Source organism: Vulpes lagopus, chromosome 7 (genome assembly GCF_018345385.1).
Source record: "Vulpes lagopus strain Blue_001 chromosome 7, ASM1834538v1, whole genome shotgun sequence".
Taxonomy (NCBI): Eukaryota; Metazoa; Chordata; class Mammalia; order Carnivora; family Canidae; genus Vulpes; species Vulpes lagopus.
The window spans coordinates 52,923,397-52,949,579 of record NC_054830.1 but is presented as its reverse complement, the minus strand read 5'-3'; the positions used below and the strand labels follow the sequence as shown (position 1 = coordinate 52,949,579).

Below are 26,183 nucleotides of genomic sequence, written 5' to 3'. Positions count from 1 at the left end.
TAAGCAGTTCCTCTTTCCACCCTCTGGCAATCACAAGAATTTTTGTCCCTTTGGGTTTGCTGATTTTTGTATATTTCATTTAAGTGGAATTATATAACATCTGGTCTTTTGTTTAAGAATGTGTGTGTGTTTTTTTTAAAGGTTTTATTTATTTATTCATGAGAGACACAGAGAGAGGGGCAGAGACACAGGCAGAGGGAGAAGCAGTCTCCATGCAGGGAGCCGGACACGGGACTCTATCCTGGGTCTCCAGGATCACACCCTGGGCTGAAGGCGGTGCTAAACTGCTGAGCCACTGGCGCTGCCCTGTTTAAGAGTGTTCTTAAGATTCTTTCACATTGTAGCGTATTTCAGAATATAATTCTTTTTTGTGGATAAATAATCCATTGTATGGACATACCACACTTTGTTCACTTATCAGTTGATGGACATTTGAGTTTTTTTCATTTTTTGGCTATCATGAATAATTATATAATAATAATAATGGCTATGAACATCCGTGGAAAGTTTTTTTGTTTGAACATGTTTTAGATTCTTTTGGGTAGATAACATTTCTTTTGATAAATTTTTCTTTTTTCATATTGAAAGGGAAGTTACATTACCCAGTGTATTTATTTGGTGTAAAGTGCTGAAAGAATGCTACTTTATCTTGGGATGGTATTCATCAGTGAATAGAGAAATCACAGAATTTTCCTGTTGTCTTTGTAAGAATTTTGGTCCAGATGGGACAACAGTGGGTAGCCTTCACTAGAATTCTGTTAGAGGAACATCGTGAATTATGTTGTATACTGTTTAGTTTTCTTTCTGAGTAGCAAGTAGTCTCTCATTGTGAAGTTGGATCACAAGATCTGCTTGTGGTCTAAAGGAATCTCTGAGTGTATGAGTTATTTTAATATTATGTATTTAGAGGAATAGTAGGCAGGATTCCCATTCTGTAATCTGTTTGGCATCACTGATATTATAGAGGTTAGTAAGAACTCTATAATAGAGTTACTAACCACATTCCCTCTGAGGTTTGAACTATAGTAAAGTGGCATTAAACACTAATATATGTTTTCTTTTTCTTACTTTAGCACCCAAACCTGAAGCTGTGTTTTGCAGTTATTGCTTCAACATCTTTGCTTTGATAAATTCATTTTCTTTTTTTTTTTTTTTTTTAATAAATTCATTTTCCTGAGCAAGACTTGGCAAAAGTGTTCTTCTTTTGCCACTTTGAGGTAGCCTGACCAATTTGTTGAAATCTAATGTTGTTTGTCATACTTATTGAAAGCAAGGAACATTCTTGCTGGCTTTATAAGCTTACTTCTAAGTGACTTTGAGGTTCCCTGGAGACAACAGAATATAGATAAATTATATATTAACCATTAACATACTTTATCCTACAAATGTCTCTGGAGACAAGCCCTTTAAAAGTGTTTGTGTAATAGAACACTGGGTTGGGACCAAGAATATTTTAATTTTTACTTGTCTGAAAACTCACTGTCTATTACCAGACAAATAACTTGTACCTTGAGACAATTTTTTGTAGAAAAGATAATATTGACTTTCTCTAAAGGATGTTGTGATAGGAAATGAGTTCTATTAATCAGGGTACTTTATTTTTTAAAGATAAACATTTTGGAAGGTAGGTATATTATGAAAATTCTTGTTAGTACTTTTCTCCCCTGCCCCCCCATCTAACAATGTAGATGAATCTGTTATCTCTTTATAATAAAAGCCTTTGTCAAGTACTATATCTATTACTTGTTTCCAGTGCTCTTTATTTTCCTGTGTAGTTCCAGATTTCTACTGATACATTTCTATCTGAATGAAGGATTTCTTCTTTTTTTAAAAAAGATTTTATTTATTTATTTATTTATTTGAGAACAAGAGCATGAGAACACAAGCAGCGGGAACAGCAGAGAGGGAGGGAGAAGCAGAGGGAGCCCAATGTGGGGCTCGCGGGTGCCTGAGTGAAGGATTTCTTTAACATTTCTTGTATTGCAGCTTTGCTGGTGATTAATTTTTTCAGCTTTGGTATGTCTGAAGAAGACTTCAGTTTGCCTTGATTTATAGAAGCTATTTTCACTAGATATAGAATTCTAGGTTGACAGTATTTTTAAGTATTTTAAAGATGTTGCCTCACTTTCTGGTCCACATTGTTTCCAGTGGGAAGTCAGCTACCATTCTTTATACCTCTGTATGTAATATGTGGTAGTTTTCTTTTGGCTACCTTTTTATTTTTCATTCAAGTTTTAAAAATTCTGGTATAATGTAGCATAAAATTTATCATCTTAACCATTTTAAGTGTACTGTTCAGTGGTATTAAGTACATTCATATCATTGTGCAGCCATCACAACCATATATTTCCAGAACTCATCTTACAGAAGTGAAACTGTACCTGTTAAAAAAAAATAACTTGGGCAGCCTGGGTGGCTCAGTGGTTTAGTGCTGTCTTCAGTCCAGGGCCTGATCCTGGAGACCTAGGATTGAATCCCACATCGGGCTCCCTGCATGGACTCCCTCTGCCTGTATCCCTGCCTCTCCCCACCCCCCCACCCCGTGTCTCTCATGAATAAATAAATAAAATCTTAAAAAAAAAATAAACTAGTTATGAGGAAAAATAAATAACTCCCCATTCCCTAAGCCCTTGTAATCACCATTTTACTTTCTGTCTGTGGCTTTGACTACTTTATTTAGGTAGTACTTCATGTAAGTGGAATCATATGATATTTATCTTTTTTGTGACTGGGTTATTTCACTTAACATAATGTCATAAGGGTTTATCCATTTTGTAATAGGTATCAGAATTCTGTTCCTTTTTAAGCCCGAGTAATATTCCATTGTATGTATAGACCACATTTTACTCTCCATATTTCTGTCAGTGGACACTTGGGTTGTTTACATGTTTTAGCTATTGTGACTAGAGCTGTTGTGAACATGAGTGTACAAATACCTCTTTGACATCCTGCTTTTAGTTCTTTTGGGTATGTATCCAGAAGTGGAATTGCTGGATCATATGATAATTATGTTTAAATTTTGAGGAACTGCCATACTGGTTTTCACAGTGGCTCTATTGTTTTACATTCCCACTAACAGTGGATCAGGTGTCCAATTTCCCACATTCTTGCCAACATTGTTATTTTCTGTTGTTTTTGTTTTTTTTTAATAGGAGCCTTCCTGATGAGTATGAGATGGTACCTCATTGTGGTTTTGATTTGCATTTTTAAAAAAGATTTTATTTATTTGAGAGAGAGCATGTGAACGAGCACGAGAGCAGGGCAGGGGTAAAAGAGAGAGGGAGAGGGAGAAGCGGACTGATCGGGTAGCCCAAAGCAGGGCTTGATACCAGGACCCTGGAATCCTGATCTGAGCCAAAGCCAGTTGCTTAACCGACTGAGCCACCCAGGCACCCCAGATCTGCATTTTCTTAATAATCAGTTATGTTGAATATCTTCATATACTAATTGACCATTCATATATCTTTGGATAAATATTCAGGTCCTTTGTCCATTTTTGAATTGGGTTCATTTTTTGTGGTTGTTGAGTTGTAGGCATTCTTTCTATATTCTGGATGTTAATTACTTATGAAATACATGATTTGCAAATATTTTCCTCCATTCTTTATTCCTCTGGCTACTTTTTAATTTTTTTAAAGATTTGTTTATTTTAGAGAGAGGGTGAGCAAGCACATGTGTGTGGGAGCAGGGGAAGGAGCAGAGGAAGAGGGAGAGAGAGAATCCTCAGACTGCGTAGCATGGAGCCTGAGACAGGGTTCAATCTCCTCTGGCTGCTTTTAAGATTTTTTTTTCCTTAACTCTGGTTTTGAGGAGATTGATTTCAATTATTTCTTGGTGGAGTTTTAGTTTTCTTCATGTTTCTTGAACTTGGTATTTGTTGAGCTTCTTGGATCTGTAGGTTTGTAATTCTCATCAAATTTAGAAAATTTTTGGATATTATTTTTTCAAATCTTTCCCCTGCCAAGATTCCACTTACATATATGTTATTAGGTTCCTTGAGTTTGTCCAATGGCTGGGACTGTACCCTTTTTCCCCTCAGTTTTCTTGTATTCTGGGTTTCTATTTGGATAGTTTCTATTACTATGTCTTTACATTCACAAATCTTTTCTTCTGCAGTGTCTTATCTGCTGTTAATCCCATTCAATGTATTTCATTTCATCCTACTATATATTCTATAATTTGTAGTTTGATAGAAATGCAGTAACATGGCAAGTGTCAAGAAATACTATCTTAATTTGCTGCCAAAAGATTCTTAGTTCTGTAAGCTATCTACAGGGTATATAAAACCACCAAATGTATTAAATTAACTTTCTCTCTTGGTTTCCACATTGACTTTGTTTTTCTGCCAGACCTACATGTTATATTTCCTTTTGACATAGACATCTGCTGATATGGACATCTGTTCTATAATATTTGTCTTTTTAAAAAGTATTTTTATTTATTTATTCGCGAGAGACACACAGAGAGAGGTAGAGACATAGGCAGAGGGAGAAATGTAGGCAGAGGGAGAAGCAGGCTCCCTGTGGGGAACCTGATGTGGGACTCCATCCCAGGACCCTGGGATCATGCCCTGAGCCAGACACTCAACCTCTGAGCCACCCAGGTGTCCCTATAATATTTGTCTTAATAAGGCACCAGAGTGCTTGGTCTATTTGCCATACTACCTAATATTTGTATTTTTGGTTGTATGATATGAGCATCATCTTGCTATAAAAAACATGAAATAAATTTTTATATTTTGTTTTACTGTATTGCTTATTTATTACTAAAGAACTTACAAAGAAGTAAATAACTTACAAAGAAGTTATTGTTTATGTGGGGCGATAGACTAGACCAGATAAATAAGTAAAAATGCTTTATTTTATAATGACAAGTTCTTTTTTTTTTTTTTTATAATGACAAGTTCTAATGAGAAAAGTAAAAGGAAAGAGGAAATAGGGCATATTGAAGGAAGGGATTGAGTGGTCACAGAGAAGGTGACATTTGAGTGAAGGCTTCAAAGGTGTGAGAGAGCAAGTCAGGCAGATAAATGAGTGATGACAAGTACAGACGTCTTGAGACAGAAGGTTGCTTGGGAAATGGCAAGAATTGGGGAGGGTTAGGCGCTTATCTTGTGCCTCAGGGAAGTACTTTCCAAATTTTAATGTGCATATGGTTTACATAGGTGGTTAAGTTAAAATTCAGATTCTAATTTTGTAGGTTTGAGGTGGGGTTCATTTCTAACAAGCTCCCAGTTGCTGCTGGTGCTATTGGTCCTTTGTAGGGCTTTAGTTTTTAGGCTGAGTGAAATGGGAAATCGTTAGAGGGTTTTGGGTGGTGGTATGACAGGATCTGATTTCCATTTTGACATCATACCTCTGGCTGCTGTTAATAATAGGCTGATGGTGAATTGGGCAAGGACAAAGGCAGGAACACCAGTTAGGAGGCTATTCCTGTAATCCAAGTGAGAGAAGATGGCAGTTTGCACTGTAGGGTGGCAGTGAGTGTGGTGACACATGGTCTGGTTCTGGATATATTTCTCTAGTAGAATCAACTGGTTTTGCTGATAGATTGGATGTGTGCTCTGAAAAACAGGAAGGAGTGAAGGACAATTTGAAGGAATTTGCTCGAAGTTCCTGCAAGGACACCATTTATTCATCTGGGAAAGATTGAAAGAGTAACAACTTTGGCAGGGAGGAACAGGAGTTCAGTTTTGGACATATACTATAGATGCCTGCTAGACTTAGTAGAGATGTTGAATACGTAGCTGGTTTATGAATCTGGAATTTAGGAGAGAGGATCTGCTGAAGGTATATAGCTAGGTGTTACTGACAAAAACAGTATATGTAAGCCAGGAGGCTGGGTGAGGTCAATAATGGAATGAGTAGAGATAGGAGTAAGAAGAAATGAAAGAACTTAATTAACTCTGGAATGGACCAGTGGTTAGAGGTCTTTAGAAGTTAGGAAGATGGGGATCCCTGGGTGGCTCAGTGGGTTTAGTGCCTGCCTTCAGCCCAGGGTGTGGTCCTGGAGTCCTGGGATCGAGTCCCGCATTGGGCTCCCTGCATGGATCCTGCTTCTCCCTCTGCCTGTGTCTCTGCCTCTCTCTCTCATGAATAAATAAATAAATAAAATCTTAAAAAATTTTTTAGGAAGATGAGGAGGAACAATCAAAGGAGACTTAGTACCAGCTAGAGTAGTAGGAAGAAATCCAGGTGAGAGGGTCTACTGAAGCCAAACGAGGAAAATGTTGCTATCAACTGTGTTAAATACTAAACAATTAAGATGAAGGTTGAGAAATAACCACTTGATTTAGCAATGTGGAAGTTATTGGTAACCTTGTAAGAATGGTTTAAATGAGGCAGTGGGAGTAAAAATCTGATTAGAGATGTTGCCTTTAAGGTTGTATTTAGGTAAAAATCTGCAACTCTTAGATAAATGTCTGGGATAGGAGAAGATTTAAGATGTTTAAGTACTCATTAGCAACTGGTTTGATTAATTGCCCATTTAATATTGGAAAATGTGTTTTGAAAACTTTAGGGTATCCTAAACCACTGATTCTTCCTGAATTTTTATTTCATGCCTTTAGGGTTTTTAAATCATCCTTAGCAGTTATGATAAAAAAGAAATATGAGGATTTTTTGGGAACCAACTGTTTTTCAGCTACTCTTCTTTCCTAAGTTACAGGGCTTAGAGACACTATAAATGCTAACTGGGTTGTCAAAGGGGACTGTGAGAACCTCCTCACACCTATCTATCCTTAGTAGAAGTGTTCAATCTTTGTAGCATTCTCAGCCTGATGATCTTGTGCAAACAACCAAAGTAGACAAGTTATACTTAGATACAACTTTTATGGAAGACCTTTTTTTTTTTCTTCATTTGCTTATTTAAAAAATAATTATCAGATACTTTCATAGATGTTTGGTTCTGTTGTAGCTGCTGGAAATGCAGTGCATAAAGTTTCTGCCTGAAGAGATTATGTTCTAGTTGGAACGAAGTAGCAGATTGGGACCAAATCTTGGTGGTCTCAGACTAGTATTGGTTGTCTTAAGGCTGTGTGGGCATATGGGAATAACAAAGAAGTAAAATTATAGTAAATATATAACATAGAACACTGCCTCTCTTTAAAAAATGACACAAATTATTTTATTTCCACTAGAATTTAAGCTCCATTAGTTTCCATGATTAGATATAAAGTGTATCACTTAAGATATATTCAATTGTAAGTAACAGTAACAATATCTAACAGCTGCTTAAATAGTAAAGCCTCTGAATTGTCTCCCATAAATAGAAACAAGGAAATAGGTGGGTCAGAGCTAGTTAGTAACTTGGTAATATTAGACCCAGGTTTTCCCTCTCCTTGACTCTGTTATCCTTAGTATATTGGTTTTTCAGTTTCTCTATATAGCCTCTTGGTTTGTCTTAACTCTACGCAGTACAACTAACTGCATTCAAAAACAGGAAATGGAAGGCAAAATATTTTTCTAATGGGAAGGCTTGGCCATTTTAAATGGGGAGAAAATAATTCCCAGAAGTCTTCTAAACAGTGCTTCATGAACTTCAGGAGTGTGTGTAAGACTGACTTAGGGAACTTGTTAAAATACAAATTCCACTGACAGATTCTGAAATGTAGGTTTAGAGTCAAGCCTGGGAATTTGTATCACTAATGCTCCCATGGGATGCTGATGTTGTGAATTTGAGTAGCACTGCCATGTGATGTCTCCTTATAGTGGGGGTCGTATTGCTTGCTGCCCCTGACTCCAGGCATGTCTGGGAAAATGATTACCTAGGCAAAGAGAATATGATAGCTATGGTTGGCTTCAGCTAATCATGAGTCATCTCTTGAGGTTGGGCACATTACCACACTGAACAAATGTGAGTTCTGATTAATGAGGAAGAAGGGAGAAGTGGCTGTGGGCTTGACTACAAGCATCTAGCACTTTTACTATTATAAAAGTTGCAATGAAGTATGTAGTTAAAATTTTTATAGATATTTCCAAATTGTGCTCTTTTAAAAGTTGGAATCAATTTACATTCCTATCAGCAATCTGTGGGATACTTCTTTCCACTCCTTACAAATTAGATATGTTACCTACTTTGATCTTTGCTACTCTGATAGGTAAAAAGTGTTATCGATTTATTTATTATTATTTTTTAAAGTAGGCTCCATGCCCAGTATGGGGCCCAACACGAGGCTTGAATTCATGATCCTGAGATCAAGACCTGAGGTGATATCAAGAGTCAGATGCTTAACTGACTGAGCTACCTAGGTGTCCCACATTATAGATTTGACTTATTTTGCTTTTTCCTCACAACTATCAGTTTGTTGGTCTTTAAACCTGGTTTGCTTATTAATTTTATTATAAATCACAGTGTGATTATACAGGCTTGTAAGTTCTCCTTTTTGCCAAGCTTTATAGATCTAGATCTTAAATAATGGTATAATATGCATGCTTACTAAAAATTTTGTAAATAAGGCTGCAGGTGGACATCAGGCTACAGGTTGCATCAAAGATAATAAAGGCAATCTAAGCAGGGTGAAGTATAAAATTGACAGGTGTGATAGAAGTGTAGAGTCTTAATCTTTTTTTTTAAGATTTTATTTATTCATGAGAGAGAGAGAGGCAGAGACATAGGCAGAGGGAGAAGCAGGCTCCATACAGGAGCCTGACTTGGGACTCGATCCCAGGTCTTCAGGATCACGCCCCAGGCCCAAAGTAGCACTAAACCACTGAGCCACTCAGGCTGCCCTAGAGTCTTAATCTTTAACAGAAATGATCTGGCCCAAAATAGTGGGTTTTTTTGTTTGTTTGTTTTCTTTTTTTCATTTGAAAGCCAAACCACCATAGTCTCAGGTAGTTAATTGTATGATGTGCCTGTGAAAAGAGGCTGTCATTGATGAATATTTATAGATGTACAGTGCTAAATTTAGATGTATATGCTAAATTAAGAGAAGTAATAGTCCCTTTGTTCTTCTACTGTCAGATTATATCTGGAGTATTGTGTCCAGTTAGGGATTTTACACTTCAGAGGGACCATGATAATCTAAATTGCCCAGATGAATGTGACTAGAATACTGAGGGCTCTAGGCACCATATCTAATGAAGAACAATTGAAGAATCAGGAGCTATTTTGCTATGGAAGATAATACTGGAAAACTTAATTATCCAAATACATTGGAAAAGTTGTTTTAAGCAAGAGGGTGCAGACTTATCATCTGTATTGCACTAGAGGACAGACAATGGGTAGAAGCTATGGTGGAGATGTATTTCATCCCACTGTGGAGACTTTTGCGTAGTAAGACGTCCGATGGTGGAAGAGATAAAATTATGAGGTCTCTGTTATTAGAGATATTCAAGTATAGGCTGGATGATTGTCTTCTGGAGATATAGGTGTTCCTGTAGGAGTTTGGATTACATGGTCTTTCTTGCCCCTCCCAGCTCTTAAGATTTTCTAATCTCAAGTAGACTCTCTCCTTTGTGCTAATATTGGTAGTGATGAAAAGTCTTGTTGACTTTAGTTCCTTGATAACTAAAAAAAATGTTTTCCAACCAGCAAGAGAATACAATGCCAAAAAATACAGTTTTTAAAAAGTATATAAAGTAGAAAACTAGAATACTAGATCTGTATATGGACTATTATTATGTTAATTTTTTAAATAACATTTTTTAAGGATTTTTATTCATTTATTCATGAGAGATACACAGAGAGAGGCAGAGGGAGAAGCAGGCTCTCTTCAGGGAGCCCAATGTGGGACTCCATCCGGAACTCTGGGGTCACGTGCTGAGGCGAAGGCAGATAGATACTCAACCACTGAACCACCCCGGCATCCCTATTATTATGTTTTGGCAGCATTTCTTTAAAATTTTTTTTGAGTTATTTTTTTAATTTTTAAAAAGATTTTTATTCATTTGAGAGAAAGAAAGAGGGAAAGAGCACAAGTTGAGAAGGAGGAGAGAAGAAGAAGCAGGCTTTCCACCGTGTAGGGAGTCCAGCATGGGGCTTGGATCCAGGTCCCAGGACCCTGAGATCATGACCTAAGTCAAAGGCAGACACTTAACTGACTGAGCTGAGCTACCCAGGCGCCCCTTGATCTCTTAAGGCTAGTCTGTCTGTCTCCTTCCCTCCTTCCCTCCCTCCTATTTTTTCCTTCTACCCTCTGCCCCTTTCCTTTCCTGTCCCACCACAGTTCCTTTACTGAGTTGGGGTAGATGATTTAACAATGGATTGTGAGATAAGACTGGGAGAGTTCTTTGCTTTCCCTCCCGGGAGCTACAGTTATGTTATGGGTGCTTACAAATTTTCCTGAATAGCCTTTGTTGGGCAAGCTGTGGTAACTACTTGTATATGGGTCTGAAACTGGAGATTGGCACATAGATTATAGGAGTTTTAGGAATATCTTGGATTTGTAGTCAGCTCCTGAGGGCAGCTTTGTTTGGATTTCAGGAAAGTGGCTAGTGGAACTTGCTTTTGACGACTGATAAAGCTGGGAGAAGGTTTGGCTCCATAAAAAGGCACAGCATTACTATCTGCTTTGGCTTTTCTGTTAGTAGGATGAGTAGGATGCAGCTCCATGTGGGTACCAACAGGTATGGGGCCTGCACTGTTACTCAAAAGCCTTAAACCTGACACACACACCCTTCCCCCTTCCCCTTAAGAGTAGTCTTTCAAGAGCATAATTTGGGGCATGTTCTTTTTTTTTTTTAAGATTTTATTTATTTATTCATAAGAGACACAGAGAGAGAGGCAGAGACACAGGCAGAGGGAGAAGCAGGCTCCATGCAGGCAGCCGAATGTGGGACTTGATCCCAGGTCTCCAGGATCAGGCCCTGGGCTGAAGGTGGCGCTAAACCGCTGAGCCACCCAGGGATCCCATGGGGCATGTTCTTAAGGATTGTTAGAGAGTTTATAATTTTATACTACGTAATAAAAAGTAAAGGTTGCCATAGTGTAGAAGAAGACAGAGATTTGTGTTTTACTTGTGTGTGTGTGTGTGTGTGTGTGTGTGTGTGTGTGTGTTTTTAAAGACTTTATTTATTCATGAGAAACAGAGGGAGAGGCAGAGACATAGGCAGAGGGAGAAGCAGGCTCCTTGCAGGGAGCCCAATGTGGAACTCGATCTCGGGACTGCAGGATCACGCCCTGGGCTGAAGGCAGGAGCTAAACCGCTGAGCCACCCAGGGATCCCAAGGTTTTATTTATTTATTTTTTTTTTCCAAGGTTTTATTTTTTAAACCAATCTCTACACCCAACATGGGGCTCAAACTCACAACCCTGAGATCAAGAGTCACATGTTCCACTGACTGACCAGCCAGGTACCTCAGGTAACATAAAATTAACATTACTTAAGTTTGGGGGCCTTCTATTTATACATGTTCAGCAAGGTAAACTGGGAGATTATATCAACAAATCCATTTGTATCTTTAAGATTTATAAATATACACTGGAATTAACTATTTGTGTGTGGGTTTTCCACACCACAACCAGTTCTCCAATTCTGTGATACCAGTCCAACAATTTTTTTTAATAATAAATTTATTTTTTATTGGTGTTCAATTTACCAACAGTCCAACAATTTAATTCAATTCTGACGCTGTTTACCTGGAGTTAAAGTGTCAGATCCTACAAGTTAAAGATCTGTTCCATAAGAGTGATTTCCTTGTAGACACCAGTTGCAGCTTTGTAAAAAACTCTGGGGTTTCCATTATCCCTCCTTAGATTCAATAATTTGTTGGGATGACTCACAGAACTTGGGAAAGTACTTTACCTATGTTTACAGGCTTATAAAGAATGCAACTCAGAAACAGCCAAGTGGAGAGGATGCATAGGGCAAGGTATGGGGAGCTTCCCTGCCCCCTTTGTACCTCGATGTGTTCACTCATTCAGAAGCTCTCTGAACCCTGTTGTTGAGGTGTTTTTGAGAAGGTTCTGTTACCTAGGAATATTTGGTTAAATCACTGGCATTGGTAGTTAATTTATTCTTCAGCCTCTCCCTTTCCCCTATATTGGGGAGTGAGGCCTGAAAGTTTTATTTTATTTTATTTTATTTTATTTTTTATTTATTTATTTATTTTTTTAAGATTTTATTTACTTATTCATGAGAGACACAGAGAGGGAGAGAGGCAGAGACACAGGCAGAGGGAGAAGCAGGCTCCATGCACCGGGAGCCCGACGTGGGATTCGATCCCGGGTCTTCAGGATCGCGCCCTGGGCCAAAGGCAGGCGCCAAACCGCTGTGCCACCCAGGGATCCCGTTTATTTTATTTTTTTTAAGATTTTATTTATTCATAAGAGACACAGAGAGGCAGAGGCATAGGCAGAGGGACAAACAGGCTCAGCGCAAGGAGCAAGGAGCCTGATGAGAGCAAATTGAGGAGGTGAAGGCAGACGCTCAATGCCTGAGCCACCCAGGCGTCCCAGGCCTGAAAGTTTTAATCCTCTAATCATGTGGTTTGTCCCTTTGACAACCAGTTCCCATCTTGAGCTACGTAGGGGGTCCATCAAGAGTCTCATTAGCATAAACTGCAGTGTGGTTGAAAGAGACTTATTATGAAAAACAAAAGACACTCCTATCACTCATGAAATTCCAAGGATTTTAGGAGCCCTTTGCCTGGAACAAGGGACAAAATCCAAATACAGTTGACCCTCAGACAATATGAGTGTGAACTTAATGCAAGTCCGCTTAATGTATGGGGTATTTTTTTTATAAAAACACTATAGTACTATAAATGTATTTTTTCCCTGTGATTTTCTTACTTAACATTTTGTTTTCCCTAGCCTACTTTAAGAATACGTATGACATACAGAATATGTGTTAATCACAGTTTATGTTATTGGTAAGGCTTCCATTCAACAGTAGGCTATTATTAGTAGTTAAGTTCTTAGGGAGTCAAAAGTTATATGCAGATTTTTGGTGTTGGCACGGGATGTTGGTGCCCTAACCCCCTCGTTGTTCAAGGGTCAACTGTAACTAAATACTGTTTATTAGAGCAGAGGCTAAGTTTCAGAACATTAGTATTGAGTTCTCTCTAAGTCATTGATATGTTTCTTTATTGGGCTATGGTGCCACTGTTTTGATTCTTGGTAATGTAAATAATATTTGTTTTGAGATCTTTAGATGAAAGGTGCTGTTGAAACAGCTAAATGCCATATTCCTGAGGGGTCTTTATCAAATTCCAGTATTGTTTCTTTTTCTGCCTAGACTTTTGTCCTCAGATGGCTATACTCTAATCCTGTGAGAGAGCTAATTCTTTAGTCCAATGTGACAAAAACAGCATTGTTTTTCCAACAGGAATAAGACTCGTTAAACTATTGGGTCATGGAATTTAGGTAGAGATGTTTTTGATGGTCTTATTCTTTTTAATGGTAAACAAGGACAGGAAAGGTAATTCATGTGAAATTCTAAATTCTCCTACTTTAAAGTTTTTTTTTTCCTTTGCCTGCTTATTTTAACATGCTTTTCAGAAATGTGGACACTGTCTTATTCTAATACAGAAATTTCCTTAGAATGTAAGCCTTAATTAATGTTTTTTTAAATACTTTTTAAAAAAGATTTATTTATTTTAGAGCGAGAGAGCACGCGTGTCTGTGAGTGTAGGGGGGGAGGAGGGGCAGAAGGAGAGAAACTCAAGGAGACTACTTAACTGAGCAGGAGCCCAGTGTGGGGCTGGATCCCACAACCCTGAGATCATGACCCTGAGATTATGACCTGAGCCAAAATCAAGAGTTACACACCCAACCAACCGAGCCACCCAGGTGCCCCAGCCTTAATATTTTAAATGTTTTTGAACATATAAACAAGAGTGGGCACTAGTTAATATAGTACCTAGCAGAGTTCTTCACAGATACTGAGCACTCAATAAGTATCTTTTCTGGAAGTTAGAAGGCTTGGTTCTAACCTTTGCTTCCAGCTACCTTTGGGACCTAATTAGAGTCTCATTCTCCATTTTTAAAATTGTGAGCATCCCTTCTAGCTTTGATTCAGTGACTCAATTCATTCCAAGCCTTACTTTTAAAAATTTTAGTGTGGCCTTTAAGTCATTTTCTTGAAAACAAGCCTACAGAGCCAATCACCATATAGGCTGAATTGGAAAGTGTTGTGAAATAACTCACCCTCTGTGGCTTCAGTTATTTACATGGCCATGTTCTTTCTTTACTCTGGAAGAGTTACCTTGGGTTTTCTACTCATACTAGGATAGGACTAGACAATTATCAACTAGTAGCTTTCTTAACACCTATCCAAAGAGGATGGAAGTAGCATCATAGAATGATTATTTTTCCAGTCATATATATCCCTAAATAGTGTCATGTGCAGTGTTGTTTGGGTTCAGAGTATTATTATTTAAGCTGGTTTTTAAAAAAATTATTTTCTTGAGATTTAGAAAATCTGGCCAGTTGACTAACCTTTGAAAAAACTTTCCCTGTGTTAATGATACAGAGAAGATTAGTATGGCCCCTGCACAAGGATGACATGTAAATTTGTGAAGTGTTCCATATTTTTAGAGACTCAGGGCCTCAGCTCAGTCACTGGTATATCCTCCCCACCTTCTTGAATAAAATAATTTAAAAAGAAAAAAATTTTTCCCTTGTGTTTTAAGCATGTCATGTTTTGACAAAGAATGTAAATATACTGTAGAAGTATAAAGTATTATGATTGTCAGATTTCTAGTCTGATTTTATTTAGAGTTTAATTTATTTTTTAAAAAAGATTTTATTTCAGAGAGAGAACAGGCAGTGGGGAGGAGCAGAGGGAAAGGGAGAAGCAGACTCCCTGCTGAGCAAGGGAAAGGGAGAAGCAAACTCCCTGCTGAGCAAGAAGCCATCCCAGGACCCTGGAATCATGACCAAAGCCATAGCTAACTTTTGAAGACCACTAATTTGTGTTATGGAAATTCAAAGTAGGTGAGTGTTGTAGTGGTTAGGAGGATATGATCTGCAGCCTTTATTTGGATAAATGTGGGAAAAAAACAGATAACACTGCAGGTATGAAAGATAACATGAATAAAAGCATGGATACAAATTAGTCTTATGTTGTGTTTCTCTTCATTTATGAGACTAACCTAACCCATTTGCTGACCTTTTGAAATTAGTTTTTAGATAAGGGCAGTTTGAAGTAGTAGGATGGATTTCTTGAGGTAGAGCTAAAACAGTGGGAGACCCCATTTCATACATAAAAATGACCTGAAGGGGGAAGAGACTTGCATAATTGAGGACAGTTGGAAGTATCATGTTGTAATCCTCAAATAGGATGAAAATATTAAAAATAAACTTTTCCTGTCCTTTTTTTTTTTTTTTTTTAAATTTTTTTTTTTTAATTTTTTATTTATTTATGATAGTCACACAGAGAGAGAGAGAGGCAGAGACACAGGCAGAGGGAGAAGCAGGCTCCATGCACCGGGAGCCCGACGTGGGACTCGATCCCGGGTCTCCAGGATCGCGCCCTGGGCCAAAGGCAGGCGCCAAACCGCTGCGCCACCCAGGGATCCCAAACTTTTCCTGTCCTATTGTGAGAAGCGGTAAAAACATTGTCTATTGATAAAGAGAACTAACCCCATACATTAGTTTTTTTCAGAAATTTCAAACCAAAACTTTAAAAAGTCAGTGACAGGAGCACTTGGGTGGCTCAGTTGTTGAGCATCTATCTGCCTTTGGCACAGGGTGTGATCCCAGAGTCCTGGGACTGAGTCCTGCATCAGCTCCCCAGAGGGAGCCTGCTTCCCCCTCTGCTTATGTCTCTGCCTCTCTCTCTGTGTCTCTCATGAATAAATAAATAAAATCTTAAAAAAAAAAAAGTCCATGACAAACCATTACTTTATATTAGTTTGCCAGTGGTTAATGTTGAATAAAACCAGTATATGAATTTTGTATGTTTATGGTAAATAATGCCAAGTGTATTGAATGTCTGATCTGGCCTGGATTTGTGAGCCCAGGATTTGTAGCAAATAGTAAAAATATAACTGTGGGCCTTTGTATCCTATTAGGAAGCAAATGAGAAATGAAGACTCTGAAGCCTAAGGTGTTTTTATTTCATTATATAAGTTTAAAAATCAGTGGGGCAAAAATCAGGGTATCAGCACTATCAGAATAGTGGGGTATCTTATTTTGATTTGCCTGTCTTGTTCTGCTGTTGATTAAGAACACGAGAGTCAATAGTGGGTGTGTTGTAGCTCTGATCTCTAATGTAGCTTCATATGAGTGACTCCTAAATCTGCATCTTCAGCCTACACTCCCTACTGGTTCCTGAAACTTAATACCTTCTCCCAAATTCATTGGCATTTTGCCATGATCTGTTTGCATTCCTGTATACCTGTTCTTCCTCTAGTTTTACTTATCTTGATTAAATGGTTCATCATTCACTTAGCCAACTAGTCCATAAAACTTGGATTTATCTTTAATTTCTTCCTGTTCCTGGGCTTTATGTTGATCAACAAATGTGTATTTACTTCTGAAATGTTTCTTTTTCATTGAGTCTTTAGAATGTACATTAGGTCACTCATTTACCCTTTCATTCTGGCACACTTATGAAACACCTAATATGTGTTAGGCACTGTACAAGGTTGGGGAGATAGGTAGGGATATAGTGGTAAATAAGATATGTGTGGCCCTTATAGAGCTTATCATTCAAGCTTTCATCATTTCCCCTGCTTCCCGTTTGAGTTATTGTGGAAGTCATTTTTTCTGGTTATAAATATAATACTTATTTTAAGAAGTGCAAGGATTATAGAAATGTATAACGCTGAAAGTAGGAGACTGCTTATATTCTCATTCACCCGAGATAGTGCGGATAAAAATGTTTTTTCTCTAGGTTTTTTTAAACATATAGCCACAACTTTTCAACACATCTTTGTCTTTATGTTATTTCCTGTTTGTTTATTCTAGCTGCTATCAGAGATACTTTGTTAAAAAGTAGCACTGATTGTTAGTCTTCCGTCAAAAACACATCTGTGTTTTTCTGTCACCTACAGAATGAAGTCTAAATACCTTAGTGTTGTGATTATAGCCCCTTTATTTTTGGTCCCCATCTACCTTTCTTGTTTCTCCAGAAACTTTCCCAGAAGTGGCCCTTCTTACTAGTGTAAAATAAAAGATACCAAGTATGCTGCATTAGTGTCCCCATGCAACAAATTATTCTCTGAATAGGGGAGACAGGGTGATAAAAGTACAGTGATAGTTTATTCAACTTTGGTCTGTGTGTTTGCCCTGTCCTACTCACTTTGGTTATACCAGAATAAAAAACTAAAGCAGTATTCTTTTTTATTTTTATTTATTTTAATTAATCTCTCTACCCAGCTTGGTTCTTGAACTCATGACTCTGAGGTCAAGAGTTGCATGTGCATACTCTACTGACTGAGCCAGCCAGGCACCCCTATAGGGTAGGGTAGAGTATTTTTAAAAATTAATGCAGAAAATTGGGCGCCTGGGTGGCTCAGACAGTTAAGCATCTACCTTCAGCTCAGGTGATGATCCCAGGGTCCTGGGATGGAGCCCAACCTCTGGTTCATGCTCAGTGGGAAGTCTGCTACTCCCTCTCCCACTCCCTCTGTGCCTGCCTCCACTTGTGCACTCTCTCTCTCATTATAAATAACATTTTAAAAAAATGCAGAAAAGTGTAAAGAAGTTGAAATAATCTGAAATTCCATCCCATAGGAATGATTACCATTAAAGTTTTTGTAAATATCTTTCCATACATGTCTCTTTGAAAATATATACACATACAGGTATATGAATATAACAATTTTAAAGTAGGATAATATATTTTTTTAAGTAGGATAATATTGTAATGCTGTTTTTCTTTTGTCTCAGACATAGGTTTGGAGATTTTTATGTCAGTAAGAGACCAGTGTTTAAAATAGTAGATTTCAAGAATGAGAACCCTGAGCTTCTAGAGCAGATGTTTTTGCTTGGGAGGGTAAGAAGCTGGTCTGAGTTCTCTGACCCTCCAGATTAGAGTAGATGTTGCTCCTCTGGGCTTCAGTGGCACCTTGGCTATCACATCATAACCCTTACCACAATCTGTTATTTGCCTACCTAAACCGGAGTCCCTTGTATAAATCCCTTTGGATTTCTTTTGGCCTACTCAGTGCCTGATATCTAGTAGGCAGTTCAGTGTTTGCTGATTGGATAAATGGCTGTATGAATGTCTTTGGTGAAGTAATACAGTTTGCCATGAAGAACTTGCAGCATACATTCTTTAAAACCATTCTTCTCTGTTTGCCTTGATTATTTATGTGCCAAATAACTTTTTGGTGTCAATCCAGTTTACCAAGGGGATTTTACTGCTGAGCAAAGAGGGTACTGATTGTAACTTGGTTGACAGTTAAAATTCTGATTATAAATTAGTTAAGATATTAGTATGGTGAGACAGACAGATAGGTATGAGAATTTGAATAATATGAACCATGTTTCCCCAGAGTGTAATTATCACTTTAGGTAAGATAGTATGCTAATTCTAACTGGGCATAGGTATAGGAGTGGTATGGTTGAGGAAGGCTAGATTCAACTTTGACTCTGCCACTTCTTAGCTGTGAAGTCTTAGGCAAGTCCTTTAACTATTTTAGGATTTAGTTCCTTTATTCACTAAATGAATAATAGGCTGCTCAGATCTAGTTTAATGCTAAAATTTTGTAACTGAAAAAAAAAGCCATATTTCATCTCAGTTCATTGAGTCCAAGCCTGTGCACTCATTACTTTCTCACTCTAAACATGTAAATGGTCAAAACTCAAAGCAAGAGAGTATGGTGCCTTAGAACTCTCTTAGAAAAACTACAGAATGAAGCACAAGGAAGCATCATTATAGTTTTTAGAGGGAGTGTGAACCTGAGAACTACTTTTACATTCTTTGTATATTTTCATAACCAGTTCTAGATAGAAATAATTTTCTCTTGGGGTGCCTGGCTAGCTTCTTTGGTAAAGCATGTGACTCTTGACCTCAGGGTTATAAGTTTGAGGCCCACATTGGGCATAGAATTTAAATAATTTTCTCTTTGGAGAATAAGGATATGGCATTTGGGAATGGTGAGTATGTTGATTTAACTAGGATTGGTTCTGCCCTCTTGTCTTTTCTCTCAGAAGAATCTCAAGATTCAGTCTCATTGTCTATGAGGCACAAAGGTTAGATTGATGATAGAACAGAGTTGGGAGACCTGTTTTTCTTCTTGATTTTGAGATACCAAAGAAGATTGCTTTACTTCTCTATGCTTGATTCTAAAAGAAGATGAAAATCTGACTCTTACTACATCATATGATTTGGAATAATAAGATAATTCTGTGGAATATTATTTTTTTAAACTCCTTTTTTAAAATGTATAATTTCCAGTAAATGCACAAATCTAAGAGGTATACATAGCTCAGTGAATTTTTGCATATGCATATAGCTGTACATATATAAACACCAATCTGATTAAGATGTAGAATATTTTCCTTCCTTCAGAAAGTTTCCTTTTCTAGTCAGTATCCTTTTTTTTGAATATTTTGAGTGCTTTATTATTAATTTTAAGAAGCAAATAACAAATCTTGACATCCTTTATGCTTCATCAATAATTTGAGTCTTGAACCCTATACTAAGATCTGATCTGTAGAGAGACTAAGGTCTTTTATCTTTAGAAATAGATAATGCATAATTGTGTTAAAACATTTTTCTAATAAAATCATAATCCAAGGTGAAGAGGAAGTAGTTTTACATTGTTAAGGTGGTAGTGTTGTTTATCAGCATTTTCTTCTCTGTGTAGACTTTTTTTCTGGAGGTTTTGGGGTTGTTTGAAAGTAAATTTATAATGAAAGTTGTATGTAGGTAGGAAGAGGAAGGTGTTTGGTCAAATGAAGGATGAGCTTGTTATTGGTCTGTAAGTTCTGTTGTTCCTCTACCTGTGCTATTGTGTAACCCTGTGAGCAAGGAAGGCCTGCCCTCATTTTTTACCTTTAATATTTATTCACTGCTTTTTTGCCCTAGACTGTGTGTGAATCTTTCCAGTTTTGTGGTGCTACTTTAATCTACACTTTATACTTCGCTATTTATTATGTAATCGTGTTTACTAATTTATGTATCTATATCTTTTGGAAGTTTTAGATTTATGGAAAAGTTAAGCAAAGATAATACAGAGTTTCTGTATAATAGGTACCCATTTCCCCTTTCTTGACGTCTTGTTTTATTAGCTTCGAAGTATATTTCACATACCTTAGAATTCACTCATTTAGAGTATACACGTAAGTGGCTTTTATTATATTCACAGAGTTGTACTACCATCACCAGAGTATTTGCATCACCCCAAAAGAAACTGTACACATTTAGCAGTGTTTTCCCATTTTTACTCCCTGTCCTAGTTTTAGGTAACCACTTTCTCTATCTGTGGATTTGCCTATTCTAGATGTTTCATATAAGTGAACTTACATAAAATGTGGTCTTTTGTGACTAGCGTCTTTCACTTACATGAAATGTTTTCATAGTTTAGCCATTCTGTATCATGTATCAGTTCTTTTTTATTGCCAAATAATAGTTCATTTTTTGGATATGCCATATTTATTCATTTATTGGTAAATGGACATTTTGATTGATTCCCACTTTTCCTATTATGAACAATGCTGCTATGAACATTTTTGTATAAGTTTTTATATGGACTGTCAGAAAAAATATTAAATTTGAAGTGTGCTTATCAAGAAGAGGCTTTTTTCCCCCCAACAGATATGTTGGAAACAAAGACATAATCAGGCAAAATAGAGTAACTTGGGGTTTTGTATGCTTTAACCGTTCATTCTTTTCCTCAGCTTCCACAAATGCTTGTGAGTGTTGAAATATGGGAACATTAAACAAGAACATTTTTTGACCCTGAGTATTAAAAACATTTTCTTTTTATAAGAGCATATATAAAATAAGAGATTACATTAAAATGATCCTTAAAGTTCTGTGATTCTTTGATTTACTCAGAATTTTCATTATACCTTTGAGCTGTTAATGATTTGCTGAAATATGGAGGATGCTATTCAAAAAACTGTATTAGCATTGTAAAACTTATCCCCATTTAGAGAGGCAGCTGTGGTAGAGTAGTTGAGAGGTTTAAATTCCAGTTCTTCTACTTGCTGGTTGTGTGACCTTCAACATGTCACTTAAGCCTCATTTTCTTTATCTGTAACATGTGAAGGACATCACAGGATTGTTGTAAGGATCAAATGAGATAATATGTTAAGGAATTTGAAACTACAATGTGATATACAAATATGAGGTGATGCTGTAGAAAGAGGTTCTAAGTCTATAAAGAACTGTAGTTGCATTTATTGTATTTTGTTTTCAGTTTACTGATTCTTCCAACTTAGTGTATATTTATGATTAGGCTCGATTGGTGATTTACTTTTCTTACCAGATTGAGAAAAAAATTGAGTGGCAAGAACCTCCCACAAAGAAATTAAGATTGTTGTGCCCAGGGTAATGAGAAACACCTGCTGCAGCATTCCTGTGTAGGTGCCTGGCGTTTCTTAAAATATTTTTTTTTTAAAGATTTATTTGAGAGGGAAAGAGGGAGCACAGGGAAGGGCAGAGTGAGAAGGAGAGAGAAACTTTAGCAGACTCCTTGCTGAGCTCAGAGTGCAAGGCAGGCTGGATCTCAAGACTCCAAGATCATGACCCGATTCGAAATCAATAGTTGGATGCCCAACCAACTGTGCCATCATGGGGCCCCAATTTTTTTTACATTAATACTTTCATTGTACTTATTCTGTATGTTAACCTTAAAAAGAAAACTCAGTTATTTTACCAGCAAAAATAGGTTTATTTGGGAATAGCAGAGGATTTCAACTGCTGTTTTATAGAGGAAAGGGGGAAATTGGGAGGGCTGTTACAAACAAGTCCACTGGAGTAAAAAGTCCATAGGGAGTTCAAAGTGTAGTAGCTTTTCATTGGCTGGATTGTCAGTCTCTCATTGTCTGGGCTTTTTTTTTTTTTTCTAGGGCAGGAGAAAAACCTTTCTTTCTTCTTCTGCTGGGGTAGTAAAGTAGTGGCTAAAGTAGTAATGGGGGACCCCTGGGTGGCTCAGTGGTTGAGTGTCAGCCTTTCGCCCAGGGCGTGACCCGGGGATCTGGGATCCAGTCCCACATTGGGCTCCTTGTAGGGAGCCTGCTTCTTCCTTGGCCTGTGTCTCTGCCTCTCTCTGTGTCTCTCATGAATAAATAAATAAAATCTTAAAAAAAAAAAAAAAGTAATAATGGACTGGAAAGCCTGGGTGGCTCAGCAGTTGAGGGTCTGTCTGCCTTGGGCCCAGGGCGTGACCCCGAGATCTGGGATCAAGTCCCACATCGAGAGGGAGCCTGCTTCTCCCTCTGCCTGTGTTTCTGCCCCTCTCTCTCTGTGTCTCTCATGAATGAATTAAAAAAAAAAAAAAAAGTAAGTAGTAATGGACTTACGGTACCTCTCTCTTCCTGTTGGCTCTGCAGTGGACTACCAGTGGTGGGGCACGAGAGCACCCCCTACTGGCCTCCTGACTCCCATTTTAGTAAGGCTTCTTTTTATTAATGTTCATACATTATCAGACCCTGTTCTAAATGTTTTCCATTTAATCTTCACAATGATTCTGTGAGGGTAGATACTGTGGTAACCCATGAGGAAATTTAAGGTTAGAGAATTACTTATGGGGACGCCTGGGTGGCTCAGCGGTTGAGCGTCTGCCTTCAGCTCAGGGCGTGATCCTGGAGTCCCGGGATAGAGTCACAGATCGCGCTCCCTGCATGGAGCCTGCTTCTCCCTCTGCCTGTGTCTCTGCCTCTGTGTCTCTCATGAATAAATAAATAAAATCTTTTTTTTTTTTTTAAAAAAAGAATTACTTATGGTGGTTGGTCCTACAGTACTTTGAAACTTTTCCTTTTGGGTAGAGAGCTCAGGCTTACATTCTTACCACATCTTTGCAAAAAATTCTATTAGCTTTCAGTGATAGGTTACTGTAAATATTATCTTTAATTGCTTCTAGAAATACTTTTTAGATTTTGGGGTAACTAGAGGTCCAGGAGTACTGTTTCTGTCTAACTCTGAGTTAGAAAAATTGGGAATAAATAAAAGGTGTTGGTTAGGCACACTGGTAGTATTTCCTAAGTCCCCTGCTTTGTCAATTAAAAAAAATCATTTATTTGAGAGAAAAAGAGAGCACACATGAGTTGGGGGGAGGGCAGAGGGAAAGGTAGAAGCAGACTCCCTGCTGAGTGGGGAGCCCAAAATGGGGCTCTGTCCTCAGGACCCTGAGATCATGACTCAAGCCAAAGACAGACACTTAACCATTCAGCCACCCCAGGCTCCTCCCTCCCTGCTTTATCAATTTTTTACATTTAATATGATATTTCTCCTTGAAAAACTGTTGCTTGTGTAAGGTGTGCCTTTTAATTAGTTAAGAAGGTCTAGGATCAAAATGCAGTAACATTTAGTCCATTTGACTTTATTTTTTAGTTAACACCCACCATCAGTGTGCCATTCTTGGCCTCTATACATAGTTTTTCCATGTTTGGTGCTGACAGCCAGATGTGGTTAACCAGCTAATATTGGAGTTGCTGTGAGACTCAAGTTTGCACCTCACTCTCCTTAAACTTCCTTTCCTGTAAGATTATCTTAATGACTCAGAGATAGAAGTATTTCATTGCCATGTTTTGCCTTACTAGCTGCTGCTAATTTAGTGAACCAACTAGTTGAAGGGGAAAATTAGCAGATAGTTTCACTGGAGACAGGACCAAAGTTAAAACTTAATTAATTTAAGGAAAATTAGCAGATAATTTCACTGGAGACAGGACCAGAGTTAAAACTTGAAAGTCCAAAGTCCAAAACTGTAAGTTTAACTTAAGTTAAAACTTAAAACTTACAGCATAAGTTCAAAACATTGGGTTTTTTTTTTGGCGGGGAGGGGAAACTGCCTCTGTCTGGTCCTTGTCCTTGTCTCCTGATGACCAGTAATCAGTTCTCTATCTCTGTAGTTTTGTCATTTTGAGGATACTGTGTAAATGGAGTCATATAACCTTTTGAGATTTTTTTTTCATTTACTAAGCATGATGCCCATGAGATATATTCAGCTTGTTACATGTATCATTATCATTGCTTCTCCTTTTTAATTACTGAGTAGTATTGCATGGTATGGATGTACCAGAGTTTGTTTAAACATTCACTTATTCAGGGACATTCATGTTGCCAGTTTAGGGTATTATCAATAATGCTGCTATGAACATTCATGTATAAGTTTTTGGGTGAACATATGTTTTCATTTCTCTGGGATAAATGCCAAGGAGTGACATTGCTGGGACGTAAGATAACTGCATGTTTAATTTTATAAGAAACGGCCAAACTGGGCAGCCTCAGTGGCTCAGCGGTTTAGTGCCGCCTTCAGCCCAGGGCATGATATTGGATACCCAGGATCGAGTCCCATGTCAGGCTCCCTGCATGGAGCCTGCTTCTCCCTGTGCCTCTGCCTCTCTCTCTCTCTCTCTCTCATGATTAAATAAATAAAATCTTTGAAGAAAAAAAAAGAAACGGCCAAACTTTTCCATAATGGTTCTATCTTTTTACATTCCTACCAGCAGTGTAATGAGACCACTAATATGTTTTATTGGCGTTCATTCTTTTTCTTTTATAAAAATGGTAGTAGATGCCTAAAATTAAAAAAAAATTGTGAGAAAAATCATAAATTGAAAGGTTTGTACATTGATAGAGTTGTTTTAGTAGAATGTACAATTTGTCTCAGGAGAATAAAATCATAGTTCTAGATTGTTTGCTTTGGCAATCTTTTGTTGACCTTGTTTGAAGAGACTAATAACTTTGAAGAGTGAGGAAGATTTGTTACTAAATTTTCATGCTAAGTTACTTGGCTGTTTTGGAATCTTAATAACCAGCATTTCTTTCTCTTTAGCTCTCATAATTTCTGGATAGATGTTTATCTTTTCCTAAATTGTAAATAATTTCTGATGTAGCCTCCATTTATAACAAGATATCTTAACTTTATTTACTTTTTTTGTTTTGTCATGAATTATAATACCCACTGTTTTTATGACTTAAGAGTTGTTGAAACACCATAGGGAACAGTTTGCTTACCATCAAAATAGGCAAGTCCCCTAAGTAACCATATCCATACCCAGGCTTTACTCAGTCACTGTGAAATAGCGTGGGTTTTTTTTTTTTTTAGGCCAAGGAAGCTATCCAAGAATTTTGTGAATGAGGGTGGGAATTGACCTTGCCAGAATTCATGGGGAAGATGTCTGTCTTCTTGTTTTGTATGGTGGAAAAGGGTTTTTCATCCAAACTTTGCCCTGATTTCTTCTGCTTTTCCCACTGAGCTTTCTTTTTTTTTTTTAAGTGTCTAGAAATTTTAACTTCTTAAGTGTTAATTTTTAGTAGACTTACTTTTATTTTCAGTAATTTATCTTGAAATAAGTTGACTAAGAGACTCAGACTTTAAGATAAACCAGAGATTTGTCTTTGCTTTGGGACTTGATGATGAAATGTAAAAAAAAAAAAAAAATCTAATTTTGTTGTGAAAACTAATCAAACCATTTAGATTGCTGTGTTTTAGAGTATTCAATGGAATTTGACTTTTCGATGGTTTTCTCATTTAAATAAGCCACCGAAGGCCTATAATGAATAAACTTCATTATTCCTGCTAATGGGACCTTGTTAAATTATTATTATTTTTTAAATACTTTATTTATTCATGAGAGACACACACAGAGAGAGAGGCAGAGACATAGGCAGAGAGAGAAGCAGGCTCCATACAGGAGCCCGATGTGGGACACAATCCCCGGACTCCAGGGTCATGACCTGGACTGAAGGCACTAAACCGCTGAGCCACCGGGACTGCCCAAGGCTATGTTTTAAATTGATAATTGCAGTTTATTAATAGTATATTCCCCCTACCCAACAATCCTTTCTTCTGTAAGCCTTCTATTTTTATTCTAGAATATTGTAAAATGTTAAGACGTAAATTACCTCATTGCTCAGAAGCATGTTGTCTAATGGAATCAACATATTATTTGACTTTGAGTTATATTTTCTATTTATGCTAGCTTGTTTATAATGTATTGAAAGTAGCATCTCTGAATATTTTTTTATTCTTTTGGTCTTTAAAAAGATTAAGTATATTGGGAGCACCTGGATGGCTCAGTTGTTTAAGTATCCAATTATTGATTTCTACTCAGGTCATGATCTCAGGGTTATGGAATTGAGCCCCGAGTTGGGCTCTGCACTCACAGGGGAG

At 37.5% G+C, this 26,183-nt stretch overlaps 1 protein-coding gene and 1 non-coding gene across 2 annotated transcripts in view; both read left to right on the top strand.

Moving 5' to 3' along the window:
* Window positions 1-26,183, top strand: part of TMCC1 (transmembrane and coiled-coil domain family 1) — a 242,045-nt gene that overhangs the window by 8,710 nt on the left and 207,152 nt on the right. The window lies entirely within an intron of this gene.
* LOC121496331 lies at window positions 14,374-14,479 on the top strand. The gene has a single exon (XR_005989163.1). It is a non-coding gene; the product is annotated as a U6 spliceosomal RNA (small nuclear RNA).